The sequence below is a fragment of the Echiichthys vipera genome, assembly GCF_963691815.1.
Source record: "Echiichthys vipera genome assembly, chromosome: 13".
NCBI classification, from domain to species: Eukaryota; Metazoa; Chordata; class Actinopteri; order Perciformes; family Trachinidae; genus Echiichthys; species Echiichthys vipera.
The window spans coordinates 8045098-8072336 of record NC_139838.1 but is presented as its reverse complement, the minus strand read 5'-3'; the positions used below and the strand labels follow the sequence as shown (position 1 = coordinate 8072336).

The 27239-nt window shown below is 38.3% G+C and overlaps 1 protein-coding gene across 4 annotated transcripts in view; it reads right to left on the bottom strand.

Annotated features, from left to right (window-relative positions):
- trappc9 (trafficking protein particle complex subunit 9) overlaps positions 1 to 27239 on the bottom strand; it is a 245413-nt gene that overhangs the window by 22291 nt on the left and 195883 nt on the right. The window lies entirely within an intron of this gene.

Below are 27239 nucleotides of genomic sequence, written 5' to 3'. Positions count from 1 at the left end.
AGCAAACCTGCAAAGAGACGGCCGACCAGCGAAACTTACGGACCGGGCAAGGAGTGCATTAATCAGAGAGGCAGCACAGAGACCCAAGGTAGCCCTGGAGTAGCTGCAGAGTTCCACAGCAGAGACTGGAGTATCTGTACATAGGACGACAATAAGCCGTACGCTCCATAGAGTTGGGCTTTATGGCGGAGTGGTCAGAAGAAAGCCATTACTTTAAGCAAAATACAAAATGGCATGTTTTGAGTTTGTGAAAAGGCATGTGGGAGACTCCCAAAATGTATGGAGGAAGGGGCTCTGGTCTGATGAGACTAAAATTAAATTTTTTCGGCCATCAAGGAAAACGCTATGTCTGTCACAAACCCAACACATCAACCAAAGAACACCATCCCCACAGGGAAACATGTTGGTGGCAGCATCATGCTGTGGGCATGTTATTCAGCAGCCGGGACGGGGAAACTGGTCAGAGTTGAGGGAAAGATGGATGGTGCTAAATACAGTGATACTCTTGAGCAAAACCTGTACCACTCTGTGCATGATTTGAGGCTAGGGCGGAGGCTCACCTTCCAACAGGACAATGACCCCAAACACAAACAAGGGGAAACATGTAAATGTGTTGGAAAGGCCTAGTCAAAATCCAGACCTTAATCCGACAGAAAATCTGTGGTAAGACTTAAATATTGCTGTTCACAAGCGCAAACCATGCAACTTGAAGAAGCTGGAGCAGTTTTGCAAGGAAGAATGGGCAAAAATCCCAGTGGTAAGATGTGGAAAGCTCATAGAGACTTATCCAAAGCGATTTGCCACAAAAGGGGGCTCTACAAAGTATTGACTTTAAGGAGGTGAATAGTTATGCACATTGACTTGGTTTCTGTTATTTGTCCTATTTGTTGTTTGCTGCAAAATAAAATAAAATAAAATAAAATAAATAAATCTTAAAAGTTGTCGGCATGTTCAGTAAATTAAATTATGCAAATCCTCAAACAATCCATGTTAATTCCAGGTTGTAAGGCAACAAAACATGAAAAATGCCAAGGGGGACGAAAACTTTAAAAAAAAAATTATAATCCTGTACAAAAAGGGGATGATCCCCTCTCTGGTCCGAGTTAAAGCTATTTACTTTGTCTGCTATAAAATCAAGGTGACTTGGAGTAGGGCCACAAACAAAAATGTAATTACAGAGTTGTGCTTTTATTGACATCGGGCCACTGTCACAGTCCATAAAGTCACTCATCTGTGTGTTGTCAATAGTGCAACTCCAGAAAGTGACTTGACTTAGATTATTGATCTGTTTGATTGGATTTTGAGGAGATAGCTGTCATTGTTCATTAATAAAAACTGAATTTGGGAACCTTTAAAGGAATAGTTCTGATAGTTTGGGAAAATTTGCTCTCTCGCTCAGAGTTAGATGAGAAGATTGACACTATTCACATACTGTATATGTCTATTAGATACGGTATAAGGGTACATCTACTGTAAGAGTCAGTTAGTAAAGCATTAAGACTGACAACAAGGCGAATAGCTTACCCGGCTCCTTTAAAGATAACACATTCTGCTTAGCTTAATTTTTTCAAACTCTAACTAAACTATTTAACACATTATATCTTGATTCATCTACATGAAATGCTTTAAAAAAAAAAACGTTTAAAGTGCAGTTTTGTATTGATCTGTCACAATGTGTCGCAGTCTTTTACTTTTACAAGTTTACTGCACAAGTTGATATCACAATGACAATTAAAAAAATATTTTTTGTTCCTAATTCAAATACGGCTTAATCTAAATTTGCCTTCTTACTCTGAATAAGAAGGCAAATAAGCACATTTTCAAAAAATGTCCAACTATCGCTTTAGCATCTACAGTTCCAGGGGTGTCACGATTTCTATTTTAAATCGAAAATTGACAGAAATTAGGTTTCAGTTTCAATCACCAGAATCAACAACAGGATCTACAATTCTCCCATATTCATTTTGAAATATAAAATATAAATAACAATTGTCAGGGCATAAACCAAACAATCTGTTGTTTATTATGAATCAAGACTTCACAAGGGAAAAGACGTCAGTGTGGACATTTTATTAATCTTGGCTTCGGAGAATCGTGACCCCTCTCACATAAACCCAGTTTATTCAATTCAATTCAATTCAATTCAATTTTATTTATAGTGCCAAATCATAACAAAGGTTATCTCAGGACACTTTACAAACTGGGTAAAGAACACACTCTATGACTTATTTATGATTTACACAGACCAAACAATTCCCCACGTAGAGTACGGTGGCAACGAAAACCTTCCCTATTACAGGCAGGAACGTCAGACAGACCCAGCTCTATGAAAGATACATATGTTTATCTCAGTCATATACAGTAATGATGACCCTGCCTGGGATAACCTATGGTTCATTATATTAATCTGATATCTCCTCCAACTCCACTGGGAGAGACTTCTCTCTGCAAACATTTTTCTTCCTCTCCCTTCTCAACATCACACTCTCGGACATTAATTATTACGGCTCTCAGTGAAATCTGTGATTATAACTCTGTGCACATCATATCTGATTAAATTTAGATCACTGTTTTTTTATTTCTTGAATGACAATTTCCTGAATCCTCATAATTAATTGGGTGCTGTCTTGCTCATTGGTGTAGCAATAGACTTCAGATATTTTTGAGGTGTGTGGAGGCTCGTTTGGTTTGATAAATATTACAACTGCTCTGACAGGCTGTCCACAGGGAGCCCTACATAACATACTTGGGTTGAAGCCAATTAAAATAGAGAAAACAGTTTACATAACTAACTAAACACTGTTTGATTATTTTTGTTAATGTGTAGAATAATTGGATGAACTGGGCTCAACCCAAACAAACATTATATGTGGAATCAGACAGTAAGAGGGAGAGTGCAATGGCCAGGAAAGAACAATATCTACAATGTGGTGAGAACACCAGTGCAGAAACAAACAAAGAGAGGCACAACAAATAACTAAAATGCTGCACATGAGAAGTGCGTTGCCTGAGAATAGTTCCAGAGTACAAAGCCTGTATCACCATCAAATATTTGCTCACTGGGATGGTATGGCACTTGATAGTGCGGGGGCCGTGCTGCACCGTAAAGTGTCCACCATGTTCTGCTCTGACATAATCTCCAAGAATGGAAAACCAAACAAGGCCACCGTACAATAGCCTGCCGTGTCAATTCTACACTCCACACTGGAACAACATCAACAGGTGGTGGAGGTACTTGTTTGAGGAGGACAGATTCAGAGTGGGGGAGAGGGAGGGGGTGGTGGTGGTGACTGTTTTGACTCATCTCCAGAAAAATCATTAGTCACAAGTCATTAGTAATCCTCTCCTGAGAGATTTACTGTACTGTGGTCTAAACATGGCTGCTGTCATATGCGGCGCTGCACACTTACTCTCATTTCCCTGCCTCATTACTCTGCTCTGCCTCCCTGCTTCTTCTCTTAATATGTTCCAACCCTAATTATGCAAATGAATCCACTTTACCTTCAACATTAGAGCACTAATATATGTCGATGCCTTCAGGCATGGTGGTGGAATTCCTGTCCAAGTCCTAACCTTGAAGCAAATTGAAGACAAGTGTGAAAAGATAGTGCTGCTGTTGTTTTGCTGACATCCACATTGATCTTTGTTTAATGAGGCAAAAACCTCCACTGACATGATTAGCTTTCGGGAGATTGATCTTTGAAAAGAGACATTCCTAACTATGGAGGTTTCTAAATCCATACACTGATAGGTAAAATGTGCGACAATGGCAAGGGATAAAACGAGTAAGAAACAAAGATGAGGTGGAAAAGCGCACACACACACACACACACACACACACATACACATACACATACACATACACACACACACACACACACACACACACACACACACACACACACACACACACACACACACACACACACACACACACACACACACACACACACACACACACACACACACACACACACACACACACAACAAACGTATACCTTACTCAGCTGCTCAGTTTTGATAGAATAGAGACTGGTTCATTCAAAGTTGACAAACAGTTCACAGAGAAATCACGTTTAACCTACCCAAGAAATCCAAATTGTTTATAATGTATACATTTGTTTGAAAATATTTGTTCTTTTAGTCAATGGCAATCTTGAATATAATCTGTATTAAAAGCTTTTTTTTTTTTTAAAGAAATAATACACCCGTGGGGCGTTTTGAGGGGTAGAAATTGAAGTATTGCTTTTCCATAAAAATATTGTATTCAGTCTGAATTAATAATTAAAACATTTTTTTACCAGTTTGACAATGACTATTTTCACGTTCTGTTTACATTTTACCAGTCAGTCGGCCAGCATTACTGGTTGCCAGGGTTGTCTGTTGTTGGGTGCAGCTACTGTAGGCTGGCACTGGGTGAAAGGGAGTTTGCAAATCCGGCAGCTGTTTCGCAGCCTCAGCAAAGGAGGCGTTATTTGAGTGACCAGAGACAGTCAAAAAACCAGAGTCAATATAGACCAAGCAACACACGGGTCAGTTAAATTTGGAGGAGGGAGTGTCCTGGTTCGGGAGATGTTTTCTGCAGCAGGAGTTGGGCCTCTTGTTCAGCTACATGGCAGAGTGAATGCAAATGTTTATGTGAACCTCCTTCAGCAACATGCAATACCTTCACTGCAATTGTCTCCCAATCAGCTGCAATTTTCATGCAAAACTGTCACACTTCAAAACAGGTGAAACAGTTCCTTGAAGCTAAGAATATTCAAACAATGAAACGGCCAGCCCAGAGTCCAGATCTAAACCCCATAGAGAATCTCTGGAAAGTAATGTCTAAGAAACCCACTACAGTTAATGAACTGTGGAAGAGACTGAGTCAGAATGGACCAAGATCAAACCAGAGCAGTGTGAGAAACTAGTGATGTCCTGTGGGCGCAGATGTGCTGAAGTCATTCAAAGCTGTGGCCTCTACACTTCCTGTTCATTTTTAAATCCTATAGAAGAAAACATTGTTGAAATCTTCTCTTCTTCAGTGGTTACTGTTCTCTAATTTCGATCTCCACTGTATATATGTATATGAGTGGACGAGGCCAAACTGATGGAGAGAGTCAGTGGTGGTGTCTATAATGTTTATCCTTGTGACTCCCCCATGTACTGAAGCAGCATATCACATAATATGGTTAAGCTCTGTTTAAGTCAAATAATTGATAATTTGTTGTTCTGGATTACTCATCTAAAGTGTAATTGTCCTATTTCAGGCACCAACTCAGTGGACAGGCAATGGTTTGTGTTATTTTGTTAAACAGACCAGACCTCAGTTGCATCCTGTGACAATTGTATTAACATGCCCACACCTCAAATGGAAGATAACTGTCCTGCTTCATCTTCAAGACCGTATTCTGGAGGCATGGAGGAGACTGTTCACTTTACTTGTGTCTTGAGGCGTTGAAGCATTTATTCAGACAATCTGAAACCTACACTGTACATTTAATTTTACTTAACAACTTTACTCCAAGTCACTCACTCTCTCAACCAGATCACACATTCTCTAGACTCGCCCTCTTACAACATGTGCATCAAACTATGTCAACAGAGCACCATACTAATATAGCATTATGCAGCAGCAACAACTGTCTGTAGGAAGTGGATCAGATGTGTGATTGTGGACTTGCACTGTGTTTCCATCCACGCTGCAGGACAACCTGGGAGTGTGGCTGGGTTTGCAGGCAGACACAGAGCTAGTGTGGGGGCGGGATTGCGTGGACTGTAAGGGAGGAGAGATGCAAACACTAGCAAGAAACAGGTTCTGTAACACAACATCAAACTATATCAATATAAACATTATGGTCTCAGCTTATATCTTGTTCTATAATATATCTATTAGGCGATACAGCTAAAATCTTCTATCTCGATATCAGTTCATGATAGAAACAATATTGAAAAATATATCAACATTTTTATAATTTTTAAAACAAATATTCTTATATTGTCCAGCCCTAATATAATATCAATTTACATACAGGTATACCTTTTAAAAGTCCAGGCCTTGCTTAGATTACACAATGAGCTATTCCTCTAAATATGAATCAACCTGTGTCGAGAGAACACCATAACAATATAGGATTGCACAGCAAAAGCATCTGCATGAAATAAAAAGGAAGTGGAATCTGATTATTAATCGTGGTGTTAAAGACTTTACCAGCCAAAACACTGATGCACCTTGTTACTTTAAAAGAGCAACTGTCAATGGGGAAACACCAGCACTCTACCTGCCAATGGTGTAACTTCATCAGTCACTCAGCGACTTAGCGAATTGCAGCGCTGGCCTTGCATTACTTCTGTTCAATATTCTTACAAACTTGTAAAAATAATGGGTCTTCAATGCCTGTTCATAGACCTGGTGGAAAGTATTCCCTTAAGAACTATACAACAAACTTCAAGCTGCTAAAGATCAAAATCTTTACAGTAACTAATTGCTGTTAGAACTTTGATTAGTCTGACAACAAGCTGTCCTAAAGAAAGCAGGGCAAGCACCTCTGTTTCCCATTCTGCCTTGTCTTTGTGTTTCAAGCTTGCTTTCATGTGGGAGGTTCAAAGCTGTATAAAAAATAAAAAATAAATCTTCTGATGACGCACACACAGCAGTCACTAGAAGAGGATTTCCCAGGCATGTACCAAAGAGCTGATGCTAAAGGGAATGTCATTTTCTTATGTAAAAAAGAGGAGCACAACAAAGCCCTGCCTGCACACCCACACGCAAACTGCTGCTGCACGATGTTCCCGTTACTGCCTTTGTTTGTTGAGGAGATAATACAACACACAGACCCACTGTGGGGTACAGCACTTTTATGTAGCAATTATGTCCAAGAAAAATTAATCTTGGGCACTTATAAAGTCTATAACTACCTATTTACAGCCTAACTGCATATTGTCTAGGAAGCAAAACATACACTCTAAAAAGAAGTAAAAAAGTGTATTACTTAATTTAAATAGTGAAACACTTTAAAAATAAAAAATACTGAGCAGATTTCAAAGCTTTGAAATCAAGTAAAACAAGCCATAAATTATGAGTAGATTTAAGTAGAATTTTCAATTATGTCTAAATGAATTGATTTAGTAGAATTACCGGCTACAATTGATTAATTAACTAATGAACAACTAATTAACAACTATAAATAATGTATAAATAATGCAATTGAAAAACTGTGTAAACATATAGATTACATGAGAAGAATGCGCTGAAGAAAATTTGTAGATGAAACTGAAACCATTAGTGCGATAAAACTGAATACTTGCCTATAATTTATTTAAAAAATGTGATGAACTAACTTTTTCTTTTTTTTACTTCAGTTAATATATTGTATAGAAGTATTTTACTTGAAGATGTCAAACTTAATTTGAACGGAAATTGTGGGCGTTTACATTACCTAAACGCATGGTACCATTCGTCTTCTAATGTTAATTTAATTCAAGCTAATGTTAATTTATCTTAAATTAACATTAGCTTGAGCTGATATTTGAGAAAACCCTCCTTTTTTTGCAGCAGCAGGACAAGTCCGAACAGCCTACTTATTTAGACTGACTTTTACAAATAAGTTGTCAACTGATTAGAACACTTTTTTACACATACTAGTTTCTTAAAGTTATTGAGTCAAGTTTCCAAAAAGATTAAGTTGAGTTGTCTAATAACTGTAGTTCTTAAAACTAATTGCTATTCAAAGTGTGTTATTCTCTATTCTATTCTACATATTCTCAAAAATGTTGTTGAAACATACACTTATTATAATAAATATTTAACATACAGTATTTGACATACAGGAAGCCGGTGTAAAGATCTGAGGACTGGAGTGATATGATCTACTTTTTTGGTCTTAGTGAGGACTCGAGCAGCAGCGTTCTGAATTAACTGCAGCTGTCGATGGATTTTAAAGGTTGACCTGTAAAGACACTGTTACAGTAGTCGAGCCTGCTGAAGATAAATGCATGAACAAGTGTTTCTGAGTCTAATGTAAAACGGAGCGATGCAGAATTGTGTCAAGGAATTGGACGTCATAGCCATGATTTGCGGGAAATATATCATGGTTAACAACCAATGAGATTGCTTGATTTGAGCCATCTGTTTTATTATTTACATTATACCATGGCCCTGAAAACATTTGTGCTTGGCTTACAAGTCTGAATCAGTGCGCATTAGAGCCTGACTGATACATACATGCGACTACGATTTGTACAAAGCAGGATATTTTGTAATTTAAAATAATATATCTTAATGCTCTCTGGTGAACAAACTATGGAATGGCAACACTGATCTAATTATTGCCTGACATATCCACAATAGGCAACCAATACTTTATTTTGTTGCTTGTGCTGCACTTGCAATGACAATAAAGTGATCTTATCTTATGTGATCTTATACACCTGCCATAAGCTAATATAGAGACTTACACTTCTCTTTATTGATCCCTTTGGGATGACTCCCGCGAGGAAATTGAGTTTCCATCAGCTTACGAAAACACAAGGGAGGTATAAAAAAATACAGTATAGGATAACCAATAAACTCTTAGCTAAATAAATACAGAAAGTATAAAAAAAAAAAACAATAAACAGTAAACAATAAACAATTAACTCTAGGTCAAATATATATGAAGTAGATGTAAGAAAGAAAACAGGTCAAATAAAATTAAATTAAGGTATATATATATATAGGCTGATATATCCGACGCACAAGGTACATTAACCTGCTGTGCAACATGTTGCAACAGTTCGAGCGACAGTAGCTAACTGCCATGTTGGCTCTTTGACTAGAAGTAAACTTAAAAAAAAATATGTTTCTACCTGTTGTAACTGGTCATGGTGTATGTGATAATAAACTCCAAGATGTCTTAATATAGAATTAAAGGACCCCGCCATAACCTCTATCTAGTCTGTTATTGCTACTTGTTAGTAATAGGGCTGTGTGTTGGCAAGAATCTGGCGATACGATCCAATTCTATATTTTGTAAGAGGGGAGATTCTTCTTTGAATTATCATTCTTTAAATATAAGTATAGAGATACATGCATAAAATAACTGTTAACTGGAAGAGCCAAATGGTTGAAGATACATAACAACACACTACATAACAACCCAGACCTGTTGATACCAGTGATCAATACAGTATCAAGAAACAAAATATTGTGATACTCAAGTGTATACATATTTTCTTACATCCCTAGTTATGAAGCTAGCTAGCATAAATGAAGCACAAATCAGGGAAAATAAGAAATACGAGTGCCACGACAGGGACATTAGTGCCACATTTCCACTGCATGGTACGGCTTGGCTTAACTCGCTCTTTTTTGGTTTTCTATTAGTTGTGGATCGTACCACCTGGTTTTTGCTACCACCTCCAAACAAGCGGAACCAAAGGTAGAGTTAAAGCACTGCAGACTGATTGGTCAGAGAGAACATTGTTATGCTATGTATGTTGATGGATTATTAATTATCACTGCATAGAACTGTTCTGTTTATGAAATTTAAAAAAAATAGGGAAATACTTCAACTGAGTCTTGTGTGTTGATCAGAGTTGAGATCAAAGTTTTGAGAAGGCGGCAGATTTTCAGATTTAAAATTAGGCCGTGGTCTTAAGTTTGTGACGCTTGCTCTACGTGATACACACTTGTGTTGAAGATGATGTGGCTGTGGCGATCAGCAGATAATCCTGCCTATGCTGAGAAGGTACTTTCTGCAGTGGAAAACGAAACAAAGAAAAGGAAGAGGAAGGACAAGCCGAACCGAACCAGGCAGTTCAAATGAGGCATTAGGTAATGAGCTTTCAGTACGCCATTGGGAGAGAAATGACTATAGACAGCAGAGCTACCTGCAAGGTTATTTCTTCCACAGAAAGAATGGCAATGTCTTACTTCAGTCACCTGCAGGTGTATCAAGGATTCAACTAGGATTTATGTTGTAAAAGCCAACTCATCTCGTTAATGCCTTTCTTAACAATCCTCCTTAATTCAGCCCCACTGAGAATTTCATCTTATTTTGTAAACAAAACACTCATTATTGGCAAAGAAAAATACTACCCAATGGGTTAGTGCTGTTTGTGTAAGATGAAAAAATTAACTGGATGGGTTTGACAAGAGGGAACATCCAAAGTTTGTTATAAGGTAATGAATGGTTTGTCATCCTCTGGAAACCCTGAAGGTAAACCCAACGGCCAGTGCTTGTCTCTGTTGTGATCTTTTGGAGATGCTTCACTGCAGTTCTTCTAATGACTGCACTGTTGTATTTTAACACATTTAATTACCATTCTTATCACCACAGTGGAGATGAATACACTCAATTGCAGATGTGACACTGTGAGCCAGCATGCAAACAATGCTGATCAGCAGCATGTGTGATTAAAGCTAAAGGAAATCTGGATCTTATATATATATATATATATATATATATATATATATATATATATATATATATATATATATATATATATATATATAACTATTTTAGTCTTCTCACTATGATTCAGATTATGTATGTGCAGTTTTTAAGCTAGGAGCGTCTGAGAGGGGGTTCAATGGTCCCATTAGAGTTACTGCTCCATCCAAAAAACAATACAAAAAAATGAAACACACAAACAAACTGTACGCCCATGAGTGCTACAAAATGATATTAAATTGTATACTGAAATTCTAAAATAATACAGATGAAAAGGGCCTAACTGTACCAGTGACAAATATTTTATTAGTATTGTTCTTAAGTCCAACCCAAGAAAAATAGACCGATTCCTGGTAGCTCAAATTAAAATGCATATATTAGAGTGACATCTAAAATTACTTTCCATTACCTTAATCATTACATTCAAAGAGGACTTATATTCAGCAATGACTGCTATGTAGTGTTCCAGTAATAACAAACTGTTGGTAAGACACGTTTGATAATTGAAGCTGAATATATCATTCATCATATAAATTATTCTTTTTGCAGCTCTCAGTCCCCCCTTTAGCTACTGAGCTAACATTATTGTTTTACAGACTAACAGCCCTTAATGCCCGATTAAAGTTACTACAATATTAATGTGATGCACTTAAAGTATAACTGAGGGATTTTGACTATCTGCTAGCATTAGCTGTCTGTCAGTACCCAACTGCTAGCTACAATGTACAAGGCTGGAACATGAGGTGCACAAGCAGCTAACGCTCAATATTTGATGCATTCAGAATATTGAACCCACAAACTTTCACTAACTTTGTAACACGTTTCACTCCCTGAAAAACACATTTGGCAGATGATACAAACTGGTTTGCAATGCGATCTCTTCTGTACTAGGTAACAGTTTCATTTTGTTGTTCAGCTAACTCACAAAATGTACAGCTTGCTAACGGTGTTGACCCTGCCCTTGAATTTAAGGTGAAAAGTGAAGGGTAATCGTGCTATAACAATTTGCTCAACGGAACAACTCACATTATCAACATCACCTTTTTCATAGCAAGGAATAACAGCTCCCAAATCAGCAGAGTTAGCATTCCAGCTGATGTGAGTATACTCAACATGATTAATGGAGGAATAACGTGAGATCTCTCAAACAACTTGAAAAAGGTCAAAGAAAATTAACCTATGTTAAGAGATTTAAGTTCCTGGCTTCAAATTAAACCGCCCTGAACTGCATTACCTTTCTAACCTGTCTGCCATCAATCACCCGAATAAAGCAGGTACCCACTTGTCCCATCAGTCTGGGCTCCATCTATACTTCTTCTCTTCCTCCTGGATCTCTCAGTCAGAAAGTGGCACACTTTGCATCCACCATACCTGTCCACCAGCCAAACTCAATCTCTCACGCTGTCACTTCTCAACTCTATCTACCTCACCCATTAAGCGCTGTGGGACTTGCTTGTCAAATCCATCTTCACAAGTTACCTCCCTCCACCCACTTTCTCAATCATTTTTATACCTGGACCTATAACCCCATCTCTGTCCTCCTCCATCTCAGCATTTCCTTTAAGCTGTTCCTTCATTAGCAATGTCAGTGCAATCACTACAATCTTTCTAATTTCATTAGTCTAAATGTGGCCTAGTTTCTGCTAAAGTTTGGGATATTTTTTCAAGCTGTTATGATTGCTATATTCATTTATTTAAAAAGTAAAGAGTACTTTGCCACTCAGCTTAGCAAATTTGATTTTTAATTGTAAGGAGCGATAGGCTTCAAAACCAATTTTTTCCACAACAACTTTGGTGCCAAGTGGTCACCATAGAGCTATATCCCACACGACCCTGCTGTGGCTGCTGAAAAATTCAAGTTCAAGTTCCTCTAGACCAGATTTGGCCAAGAACAAGATAAAAAAAAAAATCAAGATGTTAATTTACTAATGTTTTATGTTCATTGGTTAAAAAATAGACACTCATACAATAATATTGTAGGGTATTTACATTGATTGGTTAACATAGTTTGAGAATCTAATATGAAAAAAACAAATTAACGCTGGGGGTATCAATTATCTCTTATTTACTTTGCCTGCATGAGTAAGGACATTTGCTAGTATTAACACAGCACTTACTATTACCACAAGTAATCTTTGATGTTACCAAATCAACCAGAACTGAAATCTTTAGGATTATTAATTCCCACAGTTAGGGGTTACAGACTCCAAAATGTATGTAATTATGCAATAAACCTCTCCCCCTTGGTGCTTTAACCCAACATTTATATCTTGGGAGAAAAGTAGCAATGTGCATAGCAATGTAATGCAATTTTAGTGATGGGACTATCAATTACGACTAAGTAGGGTCAATTTTTAGATACTGAAGCATGAGCAGCGGCCAAACTGCAGCCGAAACTGGTCAAAATTCCACACGCTGCCCTCTTCTGAGTGATGAAAGAATCATGATTAATGAATAAATCCCAAGGTTAATCTCAACATTTATTATATATCAGCTCTGTCGACCCCCATGTCCTTGATGTTAAACTTTAACAAACCCCTTAACAGATCATAGTCATGGATAAAACTAATGCAAAACGATACTACAAGGTCTCTGGACTCACATGCTTTTCTACTTACATAAAAACAGAATCTGGGGGCACCCAGTAGCTCCCTTGGTAGAGCAGGGGCCCTATATACTTAGGCTGAGTGGTCACCGCAGTGGCCCGGTTTCAACTCTGACGTGTGACCCTTTGCTGCATGTCATCCGCTCTCTCTCCCAGTGTCCCCCCTGCCAATTTTCAGCTGTACTGACAAATAAAGGCATAAAACGCCAATCCCTACCCCACTCACTTTTGAAGATGTAGTTTCTAGTGACAGTGATTGATTGATCAATTCAATTCAATTCAATTTTATAGCTAAGGTGATAGAATATGATATGATAATAATTGTGGTAGTAAATATGATCAATGATAAGTAGTGGTAATAACAGTTGTGATACAATGAGAAATATTACAGATGATTTTTTATGGCTACACATTTTATAATTGATCAGGTCGAAGTACTTCATGGATATCTAGCTTTGTTGACAAAACATGGGTTAGATTTGCCCTGGAAAGTTACAGTAGAGCAGATGGATGCAGGGAAATATATGAACGGATAGAAGCCAAAAGGACTGACCTACGGGTAATAATGAATGAAGGAATAGAGAAAAAGAATGAAGTAGTCTCCTTGAGTTAACTTGTGCTGATTTCTACATGAATGGACCACTTTGAAATGCCCATGAATTTTCTTTTTTTTTTGTTTTGTTTTTAGTCCTGTTAGGGCACATCAATTCACATTGTTAGAATTTTTATCAGTGCACTGGGGAAGTGGGACTTTCGCTCACATCTACCAGAATAATTAAAAACACCTGCGTGGGTGTGCAACTACAGTAGTATATATAGCTGTCACATGAATGTAGTGACGTACATTATTTTCCTTTAAAATGCAGTGAAAAAGGAGTATACTGTTGCATAAAGTACTGTACATCAAAACTGTACTTAAGTTTAGGGGCGACTGTGGCTCAGTGACAGAGTGGGTCATCCTCCATTTGAGAGATCGATCCCCACCTCCCCCGGTCCACATGTCGAAGTGTCCTTGGGCAAGACACTGAACCCCGAATTGCTCCTCGTGCTGCGCATGGTTGTGTAAATGTGATGAGAATGGTTAGATTAGATGGTATGTAGATCAACTGCCATCAGTGTGAATGTCTTTGTAAATGGGTGAATGTGACAAACACTGTGAAAGTGCCTTGAGTAGTTAGAAGACTAGAAAGGCGCTATATAAGTACAAGTCCATTTACCATATGCCATCTATCTGATTAAATGTGTTTAGTAACATTCCAGGGATTTAGGGTAAGGTAAAAAAAATAATACATCCTGATGTTAAAACTCCATTATTAATGTTGGAGTAGGCAGAGAAAACAACCTCACCACAAGTTTCATTTAGTAACTAATCTGGCATTTTCAATCAGAACATATTATCTTCATCAGCAGCTGGAGTTTACCCAGATGTGATTAGTATGAACATTTTGCGACATTGCAGATTCATCAATTGAGAACACTTCCTGATTATTTTGATTAGAAAAAACAAAAACATAATTTGGGTAGTTGAGTTTCTTTCCAAATGTATTTTGTTGGACACTAGTTATACATAAATGCAATTTTTAGGAGACAGCGTTGGTGTAACAGGTGGTCATGGCCAGCTGCTCAAGGAAAGACATGACTGAATAAAATCCAACCATTACTATACTCTCTTATATCTTATTTTATCAAACTGACCGAAAGAAGAAACAGACTCATGAAAGATATTCCCATCTATGACAATTTAATCATGGAATTCATCAAACACTACCTTTTCCCATGATTCCTGACATTGATGACATTAAGTGTGTGTGAACATGAATGAGATTCATTGAAAGACAATGTTGAGCTCTGTCGCCGCTCGCATCTTCCGATCACAACTTTTAGACGAGAGGAGACTTTATTGTCTAAATGTCAATAGAAGGTTAACAAAATCTTGTTAAGGAGTGAATATCAGATGCAATTATACTGGAGGCTTGAGAGAGACCTCTGTGCCTCTCAGCTAGGGTCTAATTAAACAGAGCAGGTTTGCCTGTGTTTGATATAATTAAAAGGTAGAGGAGAGGCTGTGTCACTGATGAGGACCAAGATCAGAGCATCAAGCAAAACCTGTTCATGAAGTACCATCATCCAAAACACTTCAACATTGTATTTTGGTAATTTTATGCAGACAAGTATTTCTCTAAATATAATAGTGTGTATGCAGATGCTGGCTTGTCTAATGAAGAATGGGGCATACACCTGACTGCATTACAGTGTTGTCTCTAATACATTACTGCTCTTCAGTATTTTTATCAACAGTATAAAAACAGTATTAACAAAAGATTAATTTCTACCACATCCGTGACATTAACTTTCTGCTCACAGGCCACAGTGGCTGATGGTTTCCCAGCATTTTCACTAGCAACATTTTTTTGTGAAATTATGTTCAATTTGATTAAAGATGAATATGGTCCAGAAGAACTAGATTGACCGTAAATGACCACTGTAAACACCAAAATCTATACTTTTACAATTCTCTTTTCAAAATGTTTTTCTGCAACAGACAAAACCGTTGCCTTGGTCACCATGTAGTGTGTTCATGGTGAATAAAGCTGGGGGATATTTTCTACTGTACATAGGCCCATTTGACAGCCGCAAGTAGAGTGATATTCTGCCAATTTCTACCCACATCCGGCAGGTGGGTGGGCGTTAATGTAAAGCCAAGCCATACCCCATTAACACAAAGTTGAAGAAAATACATCACAATCAAGCAGAATGTAAAAATACCAAAATGCAAACTTAAAAATCAAAATCTACAAAAACTTGGTGAAAGGTGAAAAGGTGAGAGATAGAGAAGAAGCCAGACCCATCACTATCATGGAAAAGAAGTAGTGCATAAAAAGAAGTTATTCCTTCAATCCACTTTCCTTTTCGCTCATCCCTCCTTCCCTTGAATAATTCAACTTTAATACAAGCTGTGTAAGTGCTGGCTCTGAAATAGCTCAGACTTCTAAAAACAGCCAATGAGGGCACCAAGTTACCAAAATGCACTGAATGATTTATAGATTTCTGTAATAATAAACGGAGGCTGATGTATTTTTAGTCTGCATGGAGACACAGAAACACAGCTCTTAAAGTGTCCAGACGGAGGTTTTCACTAAGATAGTTAAAAGACAAAACAGAAGTTAACAGTCGTAGCTCCAAACAGACTTTGAACTCTACTGGGACATACACATGGTGTAGGGTATGAATATTGATACATAGGAGCCTACGACACAGACTGTCTTGCACTACATAGCTTCCTCACTATTTTTCCATTACTCAGTCAGTGTGTGGGTAACCCTTTAAATATAGTTCTATCTTCATGCTTGCTGACAATTAAGGCAAACACCAACATGGAAGTGGGCTTCAGAGCATGAGAGTAAAGACCAAAGCTTTTTCGCTGCAGGGTGAGAAGGCAAGAAGGTTCCCATTGTGCTTTCCTTTTCTCAGGCAGATATAAATATCTTTGTCTGCACTGTGAGGCAGAGGCTGATGGTCTATCACTGCAAATGAGGCAAACGTCTAAGGCTAATTTAACGCTATGCCATTGGTTCAAAATTAAATAGCCTTCTAATGTGAGAGGAGAGAGAGTTTAGCGCAAGGAGTGAGGCTTTACGGGGTTAACAAAGACAAAGTTGTTAATCTAAGGCATCTCTGATACATACAGTAGACTGTAAATGTGGTCATTTCTACAACCTAGCCTGATAAGGTATTCAAATCTAATTTCTATACTGTATAGCAGCTATTTTTTAGGAGCATGGTCCTAGGGATGGCAATGTTGGGCCGTTGGTCCACTACTTTGGTCCAGACAGAAATATCTCTACAAATACTACTCATGCAGAATCTGCAGCCTGCTAAATGTAAAGGAGTTTGTGAATATGTAAGTTAAAATCAGTGCTTCACATCTGAAAATCATTAGAAAGACAAGATGCCTAACCCATTGCATGACGTGGGAGGAAACAACAAGAGGACAGTTGGTAGTAAAAAGAAAAAAAATGGATCCAGCATTGTACAATCTAGTCATGTACTAGCCAGTTCAGTTCAGCTGGTCTCCCTCTTTGAATGTCAATCAAATAACGTGGGAGTAAACCTCAGGGGCACCTCCTGCATGTTCACTGCCTGATTTGGATTTGCCTTATATTTTTCTTTCATCCCATCCACTGCTAAGATTCAGTGTAGTGTGAGACTGGCAACTCATATTAATGCATGGATGCTCCTGCCCATGCAGCATTGCGCCGAAGCATGCAGACACGCATGACAGACGAGCACAGGAGGAAGATACAACTCTCTCTGACAGCATCTGCTAAGTCTACTGAGGGCTGACAGCAGAGCCCAAACCACACTTGTCAATGAGGCCTTAAGGACACCTTAAGATGTTTTGTGTCTCTTTGTGCCCCTTGGCTTGCTCAACAAACTATGTGGAAGTTCGGGTTCAGTCGAAAGCAGGCGTGATGCCAGGACGGACTTGTAGTCCTCATGGTAATAGCACATACAGTAAAGGCATGGTATGCGCTGGTACTGTCCCTTGAAGTCTGCACCGGTAGTTGTGCGTTGTCCTTTGACTGTTTTACATAAATTTCTATTTTGTTAGTCAATTTAAATACATTTAGCGATGACAATAATATAATTGACCTTCAATATATTTGTTTGCCAGAATCAATGACAACAAATGCTTTGTAGAAAAACTACAACAAATAGGAAACTACAACAGTACTATCAACTATTCTCTGAACCTTATGCGCAAGCCTCTTGCATCACTGTTTGAAACAACTGCAGCTTAAAGTTATGTGGGAGAGGATTTCATCAGGACAGTGACCCTTAACATTGAAGCTGTGCTGTTTCTACCTCAAGACCACAGGGAGCAAAGACTGATGAATGTAGTGATTTTCCCACAACTCAACTTCAAAAACTTGGAAAAGGTCATATACCCTGTAGTACTGCATTGGAGCAAAAGCTATTCTACTAGGGGGTAGTCTTGAGTTAGTTAAATGTTTACAGCTTAAACTGTTATAATCAATATTTTTATATTAACAATGGATCCAATAACTGTGGACATGAGGGTATCACAGATATTCATAACTTATAGTTTTGGTTTTACAGCATGCAAGCTTTGGTTCAGTCTTAACTAGGGCAGGGTATTGGTACTCGATCTCTTTAAGGTATCAACTAAAATAACTCAGCACCAAGTAGTATCGAAACTTTTACGGTCAATGGATGCTTGCATTTATTCATATTTTTTTACCAATATCTAGAAAATAAAACACCATTTGTGTAGGATTCCTTGCAGCCAATCACAGCACATATTCAGATAGGAAGTGGTGTTTGCGTTTTACACAACTCAATGCTTCCATTCGAATGAAGCATAAAAAAATTAAAGTCATCAAATGAAGTTCAGGATCATGCTAGATGCTCTATAAGCTCAATGTAGTCCAAGGTAGTTGGTGTAATAAGCAGAAGACAAAGTCCACACATACCAGCTAAAGAGCCAGATATTTCTCTGAAGAGTTGGTGAAGACTAATACAGAAGGGAAGTAAATATTGAACTTTTATGCATTAGGTGGCCTGTAACACAGCTCCAAATACATGCTAATGTTGCTCTGCTGGATGCATGAACATTCAAGTTTTTGCAGACTAGTTGCCATAACAACTAAACTTGATTCATGACCCCTTAAACACCAATTCAAAGTCTCCTGCAACCAATGGGTGGACGCAAACAAGACAAAACAAAGCTTGGATCATGTAGATTCTCAGATTTTACAGACAAAAACCTGTACAATTGAGTGCAAACTGTTATCACTGACCCTGCAATAAAAAGCAGTGAGAAATATTCTAATAGTGGATACTTTTGGAAAACACTACCACACATATGGTGTGGGTAATAATATTTTAGCATTGGAACACAGCTCACTTCCTCTGCCAAGAGTTTTCCTTCAGATCCATGGGGTTAAGCTGCTGAACTTATGTTAAAAAAATCCAAGTTTACCATTCTGCATAGATGAGACACCAAAATAAATACTGGAGGCTGCTCCTGTTGCTGAAGGTAACTTATTTCTAAATTAACACATTGGAGAAACCAAGGAGCAGATGTTTTGCCTCCTACTCAAGTATTTTGGCAAAAGTGTTTCGGCAAAGTCACTTATAAGTTTCTGCGGAGCTGTTGTGAAGCTCAGTGTGGGTTGCCCCAGCCGTCACCATCTTGGCAGTGCCTGACACTGCCTGCTCCCTGGCTAATCAAAAAATGATAAAAGAGGTGGAGCGTGGGTGGAGGTGAGGTGAGTGAATGAAGCCTACAGTCTAGCCTACTGTGATAGCACCAACCTGTTGCCTCAATGTAGTTTAAACAAGTGAGAAAAGTTCGCATGAATGGGATAATTAGCTACCAAAACCCTTTTTTTGTACCAGGCTACAAACATGTTTATTTCTGCTGTAAAGCAGGGCTCAACACTGATCTTGAAAGGTGGTCACCAGGCCGGCAACCAGGTTGATAACATACGTCTCTATTTACGCACAGAATGGGAGCATAAATTAGTCTTTTAGTTGAACTTTTCACTCTAGAATCAAACAACTGATTTGCTCAACCACTGTCTCTAAAACAGCTGCCTGTGTGGAGGTGCAGCAAAATTTAATTATCATTTATACAACAAATACTATATTATTATTACAAATATGTCAGCTCTCCCTATTTTTCAAGTGGTTGCTACTGATGCCAACCAAAGGCCAATTATTGGTTTCCATCTTCTCAAAAGTGTTAGCAATGGAAACCTGATAACTGCTACTGTTGAGCCCTGTAAAGTTGGGCAATTTAACATCAGGGTCTATGGGGATTTAGAGACAGCCTCAAGTGGCCATTCAAAGACTGACGTTTTTGGCACTTTTTGGTTTTTGAGTTGCTGCTTGGAGCCACCCAGTAAAGAGGGTGTTCAAGACAAGATCAAAAGATAGACTCATGGACCTAGATGTAGATGTACTGTATGAGTTATTTGTTTCATCACTGGTGATCACGACTGATATCTGGGACTGCTGTTTAACCATGGAGAGACACAAAGACACGAAGAGAAAATGAGGGAGGAAACGCACCCAGTATGATGAATGGGTGAGACAGGAATGAGATTAGGAGTAGTCCACTGAATAAATGAACAAATTAATGAAGTGAGGAAAAAGAGAACAGGCGGCTCGACGTTGCCCAGGCTGACACGTTTCTCTCCTTCTAAATAAAAAGTGCTGGTTCTAAGAATAGCTCTCTGGTTATGGGCTGTGATCACCATTATCATTAGCACCCTCGTGCCATGGTGTGATTCTCAAGTTGCAATGTGACTGTGGGAGATGACATGCTGCTAACTTGTGTTATTTTGTGCACCAAAATCTGAGATCCCCCTGGTGCTATTTCAATGATGTAATCGCTACTACTTCATTCAGTGCTTTGAACTACTATTACAGTTGCCCACTGAATGTACCCTCTTTTGTACCTGATATTTCAATGCATCATGGGGGATTGGATAGTATTCAGGTAGATGCAAAACCTGGGGTAAAATTCATCAAAGTGAAGTGTTCCAAAAGCTCAGAGCTGCTTCTGTGTAAATATTTCCATACCCTGCCTGAAGCTTGCAAAGACACCTAGAATAACAACTTGTCATTGTGTCCTGTGAATTTTTTTTACAATCGCAGTTTGTGGCTATGAGCATTTAAAAGGAATAAAGCATCATTTTGGGAAATATACTTGCTTGCTTTCTTCAGCTAAATGGATCAAATGCTTGAAGCAGGCTTAGCCAACAAAGCTAGGCTGCTAAAGTACTGCACACTAACAATGACATAATGAAACAATGAAAAGTGTATTTCGATAATCTATGCTGCATCCAACTTTCACTAGCAGTCAAACTAACTTTCATGGATCATTTATTTATATTTGTGGGCATTATCATATTTATTCATCTTTGTATATATTTTTCAAGGGTACAAGGATAGAGAGTGTTGTTTGTTGTACACACTCTACAGACCTCTCAATCAAACTTCGGGCTAAATCAATAACCTCGACTTCCTATCGATTATATTAACATTTCAATCACCAACATCATTACTAAAACATAGAAATGTGGAAATGAAAAGAGGGTTCTCTGCACATGTTTCAGGTGAGAGACAGACAAAACCACCTAACTGTTTCCTGGCTGTCTAATCAACCTTTGGGATTTTTTCAGCTTGTAGAATGTTTTTTTGTACCAGCCCTTAAATAGGTTTGATTATTCTGTGAAAACGACCTATTCAACATGGGGGTCAATGAGAAATTGTTCTCTTATGAAACCTGCCCCTAGTGGACACTCTGAGAACTGCTATTTTTGGCACTTCCTTATTGAATCAACTAGGAGGTTCCTTTGGTGGGGGCTTGATCAACATCTATCTAGTATCTTATTCATAAATCTCAAATATCTATGTGTAGCACTGAGAGAAGGATGCAGAGCCAACCCGAGCACCACCCTGGAGTTAGATCCATTATCAGATAAGCAGAAGTGCTTTTATCACATCACTTTGCAACAAAACAGACATTCAAGTTAATAGAGCACAGACTTTTATTCTTGACCTTTGGACACCGTGGTAAATTATCTTTAACTCATTGTTGACTTACAATCTTTTTTTTCCTGCTTTTGACCATATCTGACCTTGTTCACCCACAAGAAGCAGACGGGGTGAACACAACATCAGTGAATCAGCAAGGACCCTGGACAAAAGATTGAATGTGCACCAGAAACAGATGACATCGGCCGTCTGTGAACACCAGAACCAAGTCATGGGCCAGGAGTCAGTTGAGGGTCAGATAATGATCAAGGAAGGCTGTCACATCTGACACCAGAAAAACAGATTTGAATGACTACCAGTTTCCCATAATACAGCCACTACTTTCTCAAAGAAGGACATGGGATACAACTGAAGGCTCCAAAATAGCCAGTAAGTAAACCCTAAATTTAGTATTAAGTATTTCATCACAGATTCAAGTTACTGTAGTGAGCAAGTGATATCTGTAGTAGAGTTGTCTCGGTATGAGGGCCTCCCCCAAATAGTCGACCAAGCACTGGTCATTAAAAAATCATTAGCAGACCAAAATTTCATTGGTTGATTGGTTGCAGGAAAAAAAACAAAATTAAGTTAGTATTGGGCCTAAAAGGCTGGATGGCTTTTAATTTGAAGGGCCGGATACAGGAAGCTGTGACACTCACTCACTGTCAGTGTTTTTTTTTTACACGGCAGATCCCTTGGCTGTACATCGCGGTTAGACAGTTAATAATAAATAGCCAATCAGGATAGGAAAGACGTCTAAAATATGGGATCACTTTGAAAAGCAGAAGGATGAGCCCACGAAGGTCACATGCAAACTTTGCACCAAATCTCTCGACTAATCGCTCTAAATGGTGACTGGTTGACGAATAAAATCCCTGGTCGGGGGCATACTGCTTATTATACATAAATATTAGATTAATTTGTGAATATAATCCCAGTGAATCATGCAGTATTTTAACACAATATCACAAAAAAGAGGGGAGGTGTTGATGTTTCCCCTTCTATGTCATCAACAGAGGAGATGATGGTGACGCAGCCATTCATCTGCTCCCGGAGCACTGTTTGTCATGCTGGCATTGCTCATAGCAAAAGCAGCTGGCTAGGCCAAGTAGTACTTGGAAAAGTGGGTCAGGTTTTTTATTTAAGCCTTTAGTAAACAGTAGGTTAAATATCAAACACATACAGTATCTGTTTGATCGTGTTTTTCTATTTATTTGCCATGTCTTTACTGTTACCTTTGCTGTAGCGAAAGAATATACTTTTCCTAATATTAGTCATAATCCATCTTCACTGAGCCTCCTAAATGTCACAGACTTTATCACTGCAGTGGCTGGGATATTAACAAAAGCTACTTTAAGTTGTCTTACAAGACTAATATGTTTACTGCTCAGCAAGGTCTCTAAAGGAAAGGTTGCTTATGCCAGAGTGTCATTTTTGTGTTGCACACACTATGCTAGTTAACATTTTATTTCTCATTTCAAAACCCTTAGAGGTCTCCAGCCTCTAAAAGTGATCTTTGTACCTTGTTCCCTATATCCTTACACTTTTACAAAGTAGGTCCTGCAACACTACAACAAGGCTTTTTTTTCTGTGTAGAGAATTTCAAGACACCTTTCTTGCCATAAATATTGCTGGTTGTACAAAAACACAACTATGTTTGCAGTGACTATCTTAAGAGTGTGGCATTAAGGCCACGCTGCCAATAATTGCAACAGCATAATGACTCCAGGGTGGCGTTAGGTAAAAAAACCCAGAATATAGCAAGATGATTCATGAGCTAATTAGTGTTGGCCATTAAAATACGGTTCACATTGATTACACGAAGTGGTAAATGTGTCAGGTCTGACAGTTAGTCACAAAGATATTGAAAAGGAACTGATGGTGTTCTGTTATTGGTTTGGTTACCTATGCCAATTCTTAGTCGTATGTTCAACTGGCATCTGTCACATAAAAATAGCATGGCACTGTCGCTGGCAGGCACTCTGTAAAACTGGTGGCTAAATGCCAGCAGACCAATAGTTCCACTAGTTTCCCCTCTTAGTAGACTAAAATGCTGTTTTGGTTGAAGTTGAAGATTTCTTTCTTTTCAATTTTAAAATGTTTTTTTTTTGTTGCTTTTTTTAAACTATTAATTTAAATATGATTTACTCAACTCAACAAAGAATGACATCATCCTTCAGTTTTGAGGGCTTAAGATCCAGGAATGAATCCAGGAACTAAACCAACACAGCCTGGATTACATTTTTACTTAAAATAAATATGAATGGCTGGCTGGCAGAAAAGAACAAAAAAAAAAAAACACAATCTCCACTCAACATTTTCTACAATGCCAGTAATATTAATGAATGAATGAACCTGTCAAGAAAAAGAAAACCCAACAAGATCAAGAATAATTTAAAGAAAGAGCCTGTGGGTAATATTGCTGTAATGAGAAAACCAGCCAAGGCCTGTTGAGTCAATGGAAATCTGGAGCATTGATAGTATGCCACCCAACATTTGTGTGGATGCTTGAGATGGCCCACAATCCCAGTGCTATTAGCCCAGAGTGATAGGGGTGATAGGCTTTTTTAATTACACCTAAACCTGAAGAAAAGCAAAAACTAAGGCATCAATAGAGCACACTGCTGCACATAAACATGCCACAGCAATGTTGCTTTACAGTGGTACGTTTCTAGCATTTAAATGATTCATTCTAGCCAACATAGAAAAAGTAGCAAAGAACAAAAACCTCAATCTCCCACGTCAAGTGACATACTGTTTATGAGTGCCACGATTTAGTAAAATAAGAAAAGTGACATGCCTGTAGTCAAGCAATAACTTATCACTTAGAATTGGCATAGACCACTAAATCAAGATTGGCATACCAGGAAGACAAGACCAATAATGTAAGCGAGAGAAAATAACTTATTATATTTCTCTTCATGAGTGACTTAAGGAGTCTCAGTCAAAAGTAAAACTATTTAACCAGCAAGACATAAATACATAAAGTGTTTTTTCCTCATGTTGGTTCTGTGTGATGAGATGTTGGTTTGAGATAGTGATTATTACCAGCAGAGACAGTGATGCTGCTATTTTTTTGTGTGTGCGTTTGTGTGTGTGCGTGTGTGTGTGTGTGTGTGTGTGTGTGTGTGTGTGTGTGTGTGTGTGTGTGTGTGTGTGTGTGTGTGTGTGTGTGTGTGTGTGTGTGTGTGTGTGTGTGTGTGTGTGTGTGTGTGTGTGTGTGTGTGTGTGTGTGCGTGTATCAGCATGACAAAACGTGGTCTTGGTGACATCTGCTGTAGCGGGAACTAACACTGAGGCAATTTTGAGTATTTTGCCAGGTGTTTATTAGTGTTTCGTAGCCAGAGCATATTCTTCTTATCATTTCCGGGATAGGCGAATAAAAATGATCCGGCTATTGTATATCTATAAACCAATCCTCTTGGGCAAAGGCCTAGATAGCAGAGATTGCAGAAGGAGAGGGTCAGAACTGCATATCTGGTGAGCGAGTCTAGATGATTAAATGTATGTGCTGTATGTCTGTCTGTCTGTCGACATATTTTGTCACCATGATAGCATCCTAACTGTGCAAGTTACAGTCACAAAATGTTACAGATGTCGACCCCTCACAGCAAAAAAAAAAGATTGCTAAATAAGTTTCAGTATTTAGCTTTTCGTTTTAGCCGACATTGAAAAAGTTACATTTATAAGTAAGTTTATTCATGAGCAACATTTTAGATAAAGCTAAGTTATATGCCACATGGGTGCACAGTATTTTAATGAGTTGGAGGCATGAATACAAATAAAAGAAAATTGATTTTTGCATTTTCAGTTTTTGATTTTCCTTTCCAACGGCCCATAGATAAAAAAAAAAAACCCAACAACAATAATATAAATCTTAATTATACATTAATCTGGCAAATGAAAAATAGAAATTCAGAAATGATCATTAAATGTTCCTATTTTTGATCTTTTAAACGGAAACTGAACTGCTAGACATTGCATGGACCTTGTGAGAACTGGCTTTTAGGGGAAGGAGAGACACATGGATGAGTATCACTGGCAACCCATTAGCACCCTGCCATTTTGGTGTCAAATGGACAATGTTTTGCACCTTCTGCTGCCTGCCAGCTCTGAACATGTCAAAAGCACACTGTTATGGCACACCAGAATTATGTGCTATATTTCTTGAAGCTATTTCCACAAAAACACATTGCATTGACAAAAAAACTTGCATTTTAAGCCCAATATGGCAATACTGGGAGAAAAGGTATAGATGAATATTAGATTCTTTAATTTCTATTGCATTCCCCCAACAGCTTGTATGTTCAAAGGCCTTTGCTTTCCCATTTTTACAGCTGGGTGGGGGTTCTATCTGCAGTTTCTAATCCGAGTGAAGAGCATTGTGGAAGCTGGAATACATATATACAAGATTAATCAAGTTACCTTGATTAAATTGTGCACAACAAGCCTCGTGCCACACAAATATGCAGCTAAGATGAAGAGCATGATGTGAGTGTGGACCCATTTTTTATTTGGTCCCCAATCACCAGAGTAAAGTGCATAGCACTGCTATAAAATGTTAAATAATTTCCCTAATACAAATAGAAGAAGACTTGCTGCTGGCTTGCTCTTGATCACGTGGATTCATGATGTATTTTTGTAAGTCCTTGTCTCCAGCTTAAAACTTTTGGAACCCCTTTAGCAGTATTTTAGTGCTGTGGTTTGAAGCTAACTTAAACACTTTTTGTACTGTTAGGTAGATAAATCTGTAACAATGTATTGCATCATGTTTCATGAAGATCATTTTAAATGGTTCAAACTTTTAGTAAGAAGTCCTTGTCATTAGCACAAAATGTCCTAACAGCTTTTGCAAGGAAGTATGGGCACTATCCCTTATACAAATGTGTCGGTTCTCCTCTGCAGCCCTGTAGCAGTATAGTTAGGTGTGTAATCCAAGTATGGGCCAAATAAAAATTTAAGCCCTCACAAACATTTGCTTTGGAATAGAACTACTCTACCCTACCCTGCCACAGCCAGTTTACTTTCCCTGAGCTATTGCATAAATGCAACAGGGTTTAATTAGCAACAATATGGGCATCAACCTAGTGTTGGCAAGCTTGAAGTGATGCGAAAACAGGAGGAAAACTGTATTTTTGGCAGGCAGCTGTGAGTAACTTAACTATATCAGTGCTGAACATTCCTGCAGCACTCCTCACTGCTTCTTTCATCGCTGCATTGTTTGAAGGTGAAAAGGTTTCCCTCCAAACTTGTGGAATAGTGTGAGGTAAGGGGTCGATGGTCTTTAACAGTCCAGCAACAGGCAGTGGTGGGGAAAGTCAACATAGCATGCAGGGGTCACTCGAGATCTACGTCAAACTAAATATGCACTGTTAGTATTTACAGTTAAATGCCCAGCGTATTACTCTAATTTGCACAGAATTATGGGCACTTTGTATGACAGGGTTAGTACTATTAGTTATAGTACCCTGCTGCACTAGGGGCTTCAGTGTCCCATCTAATAAGCAGGGGTTTGTTTTTCTTTTCAGTTTTCAGAATTTGATTTCTCAGAAACAAAGGCAGAAAAATTAATGGGATCATAAACCTTGAATATTGTTACATGACATTTAGCAGACACATGCAGTTCTGTGTTGAATAGGAATATGCACATC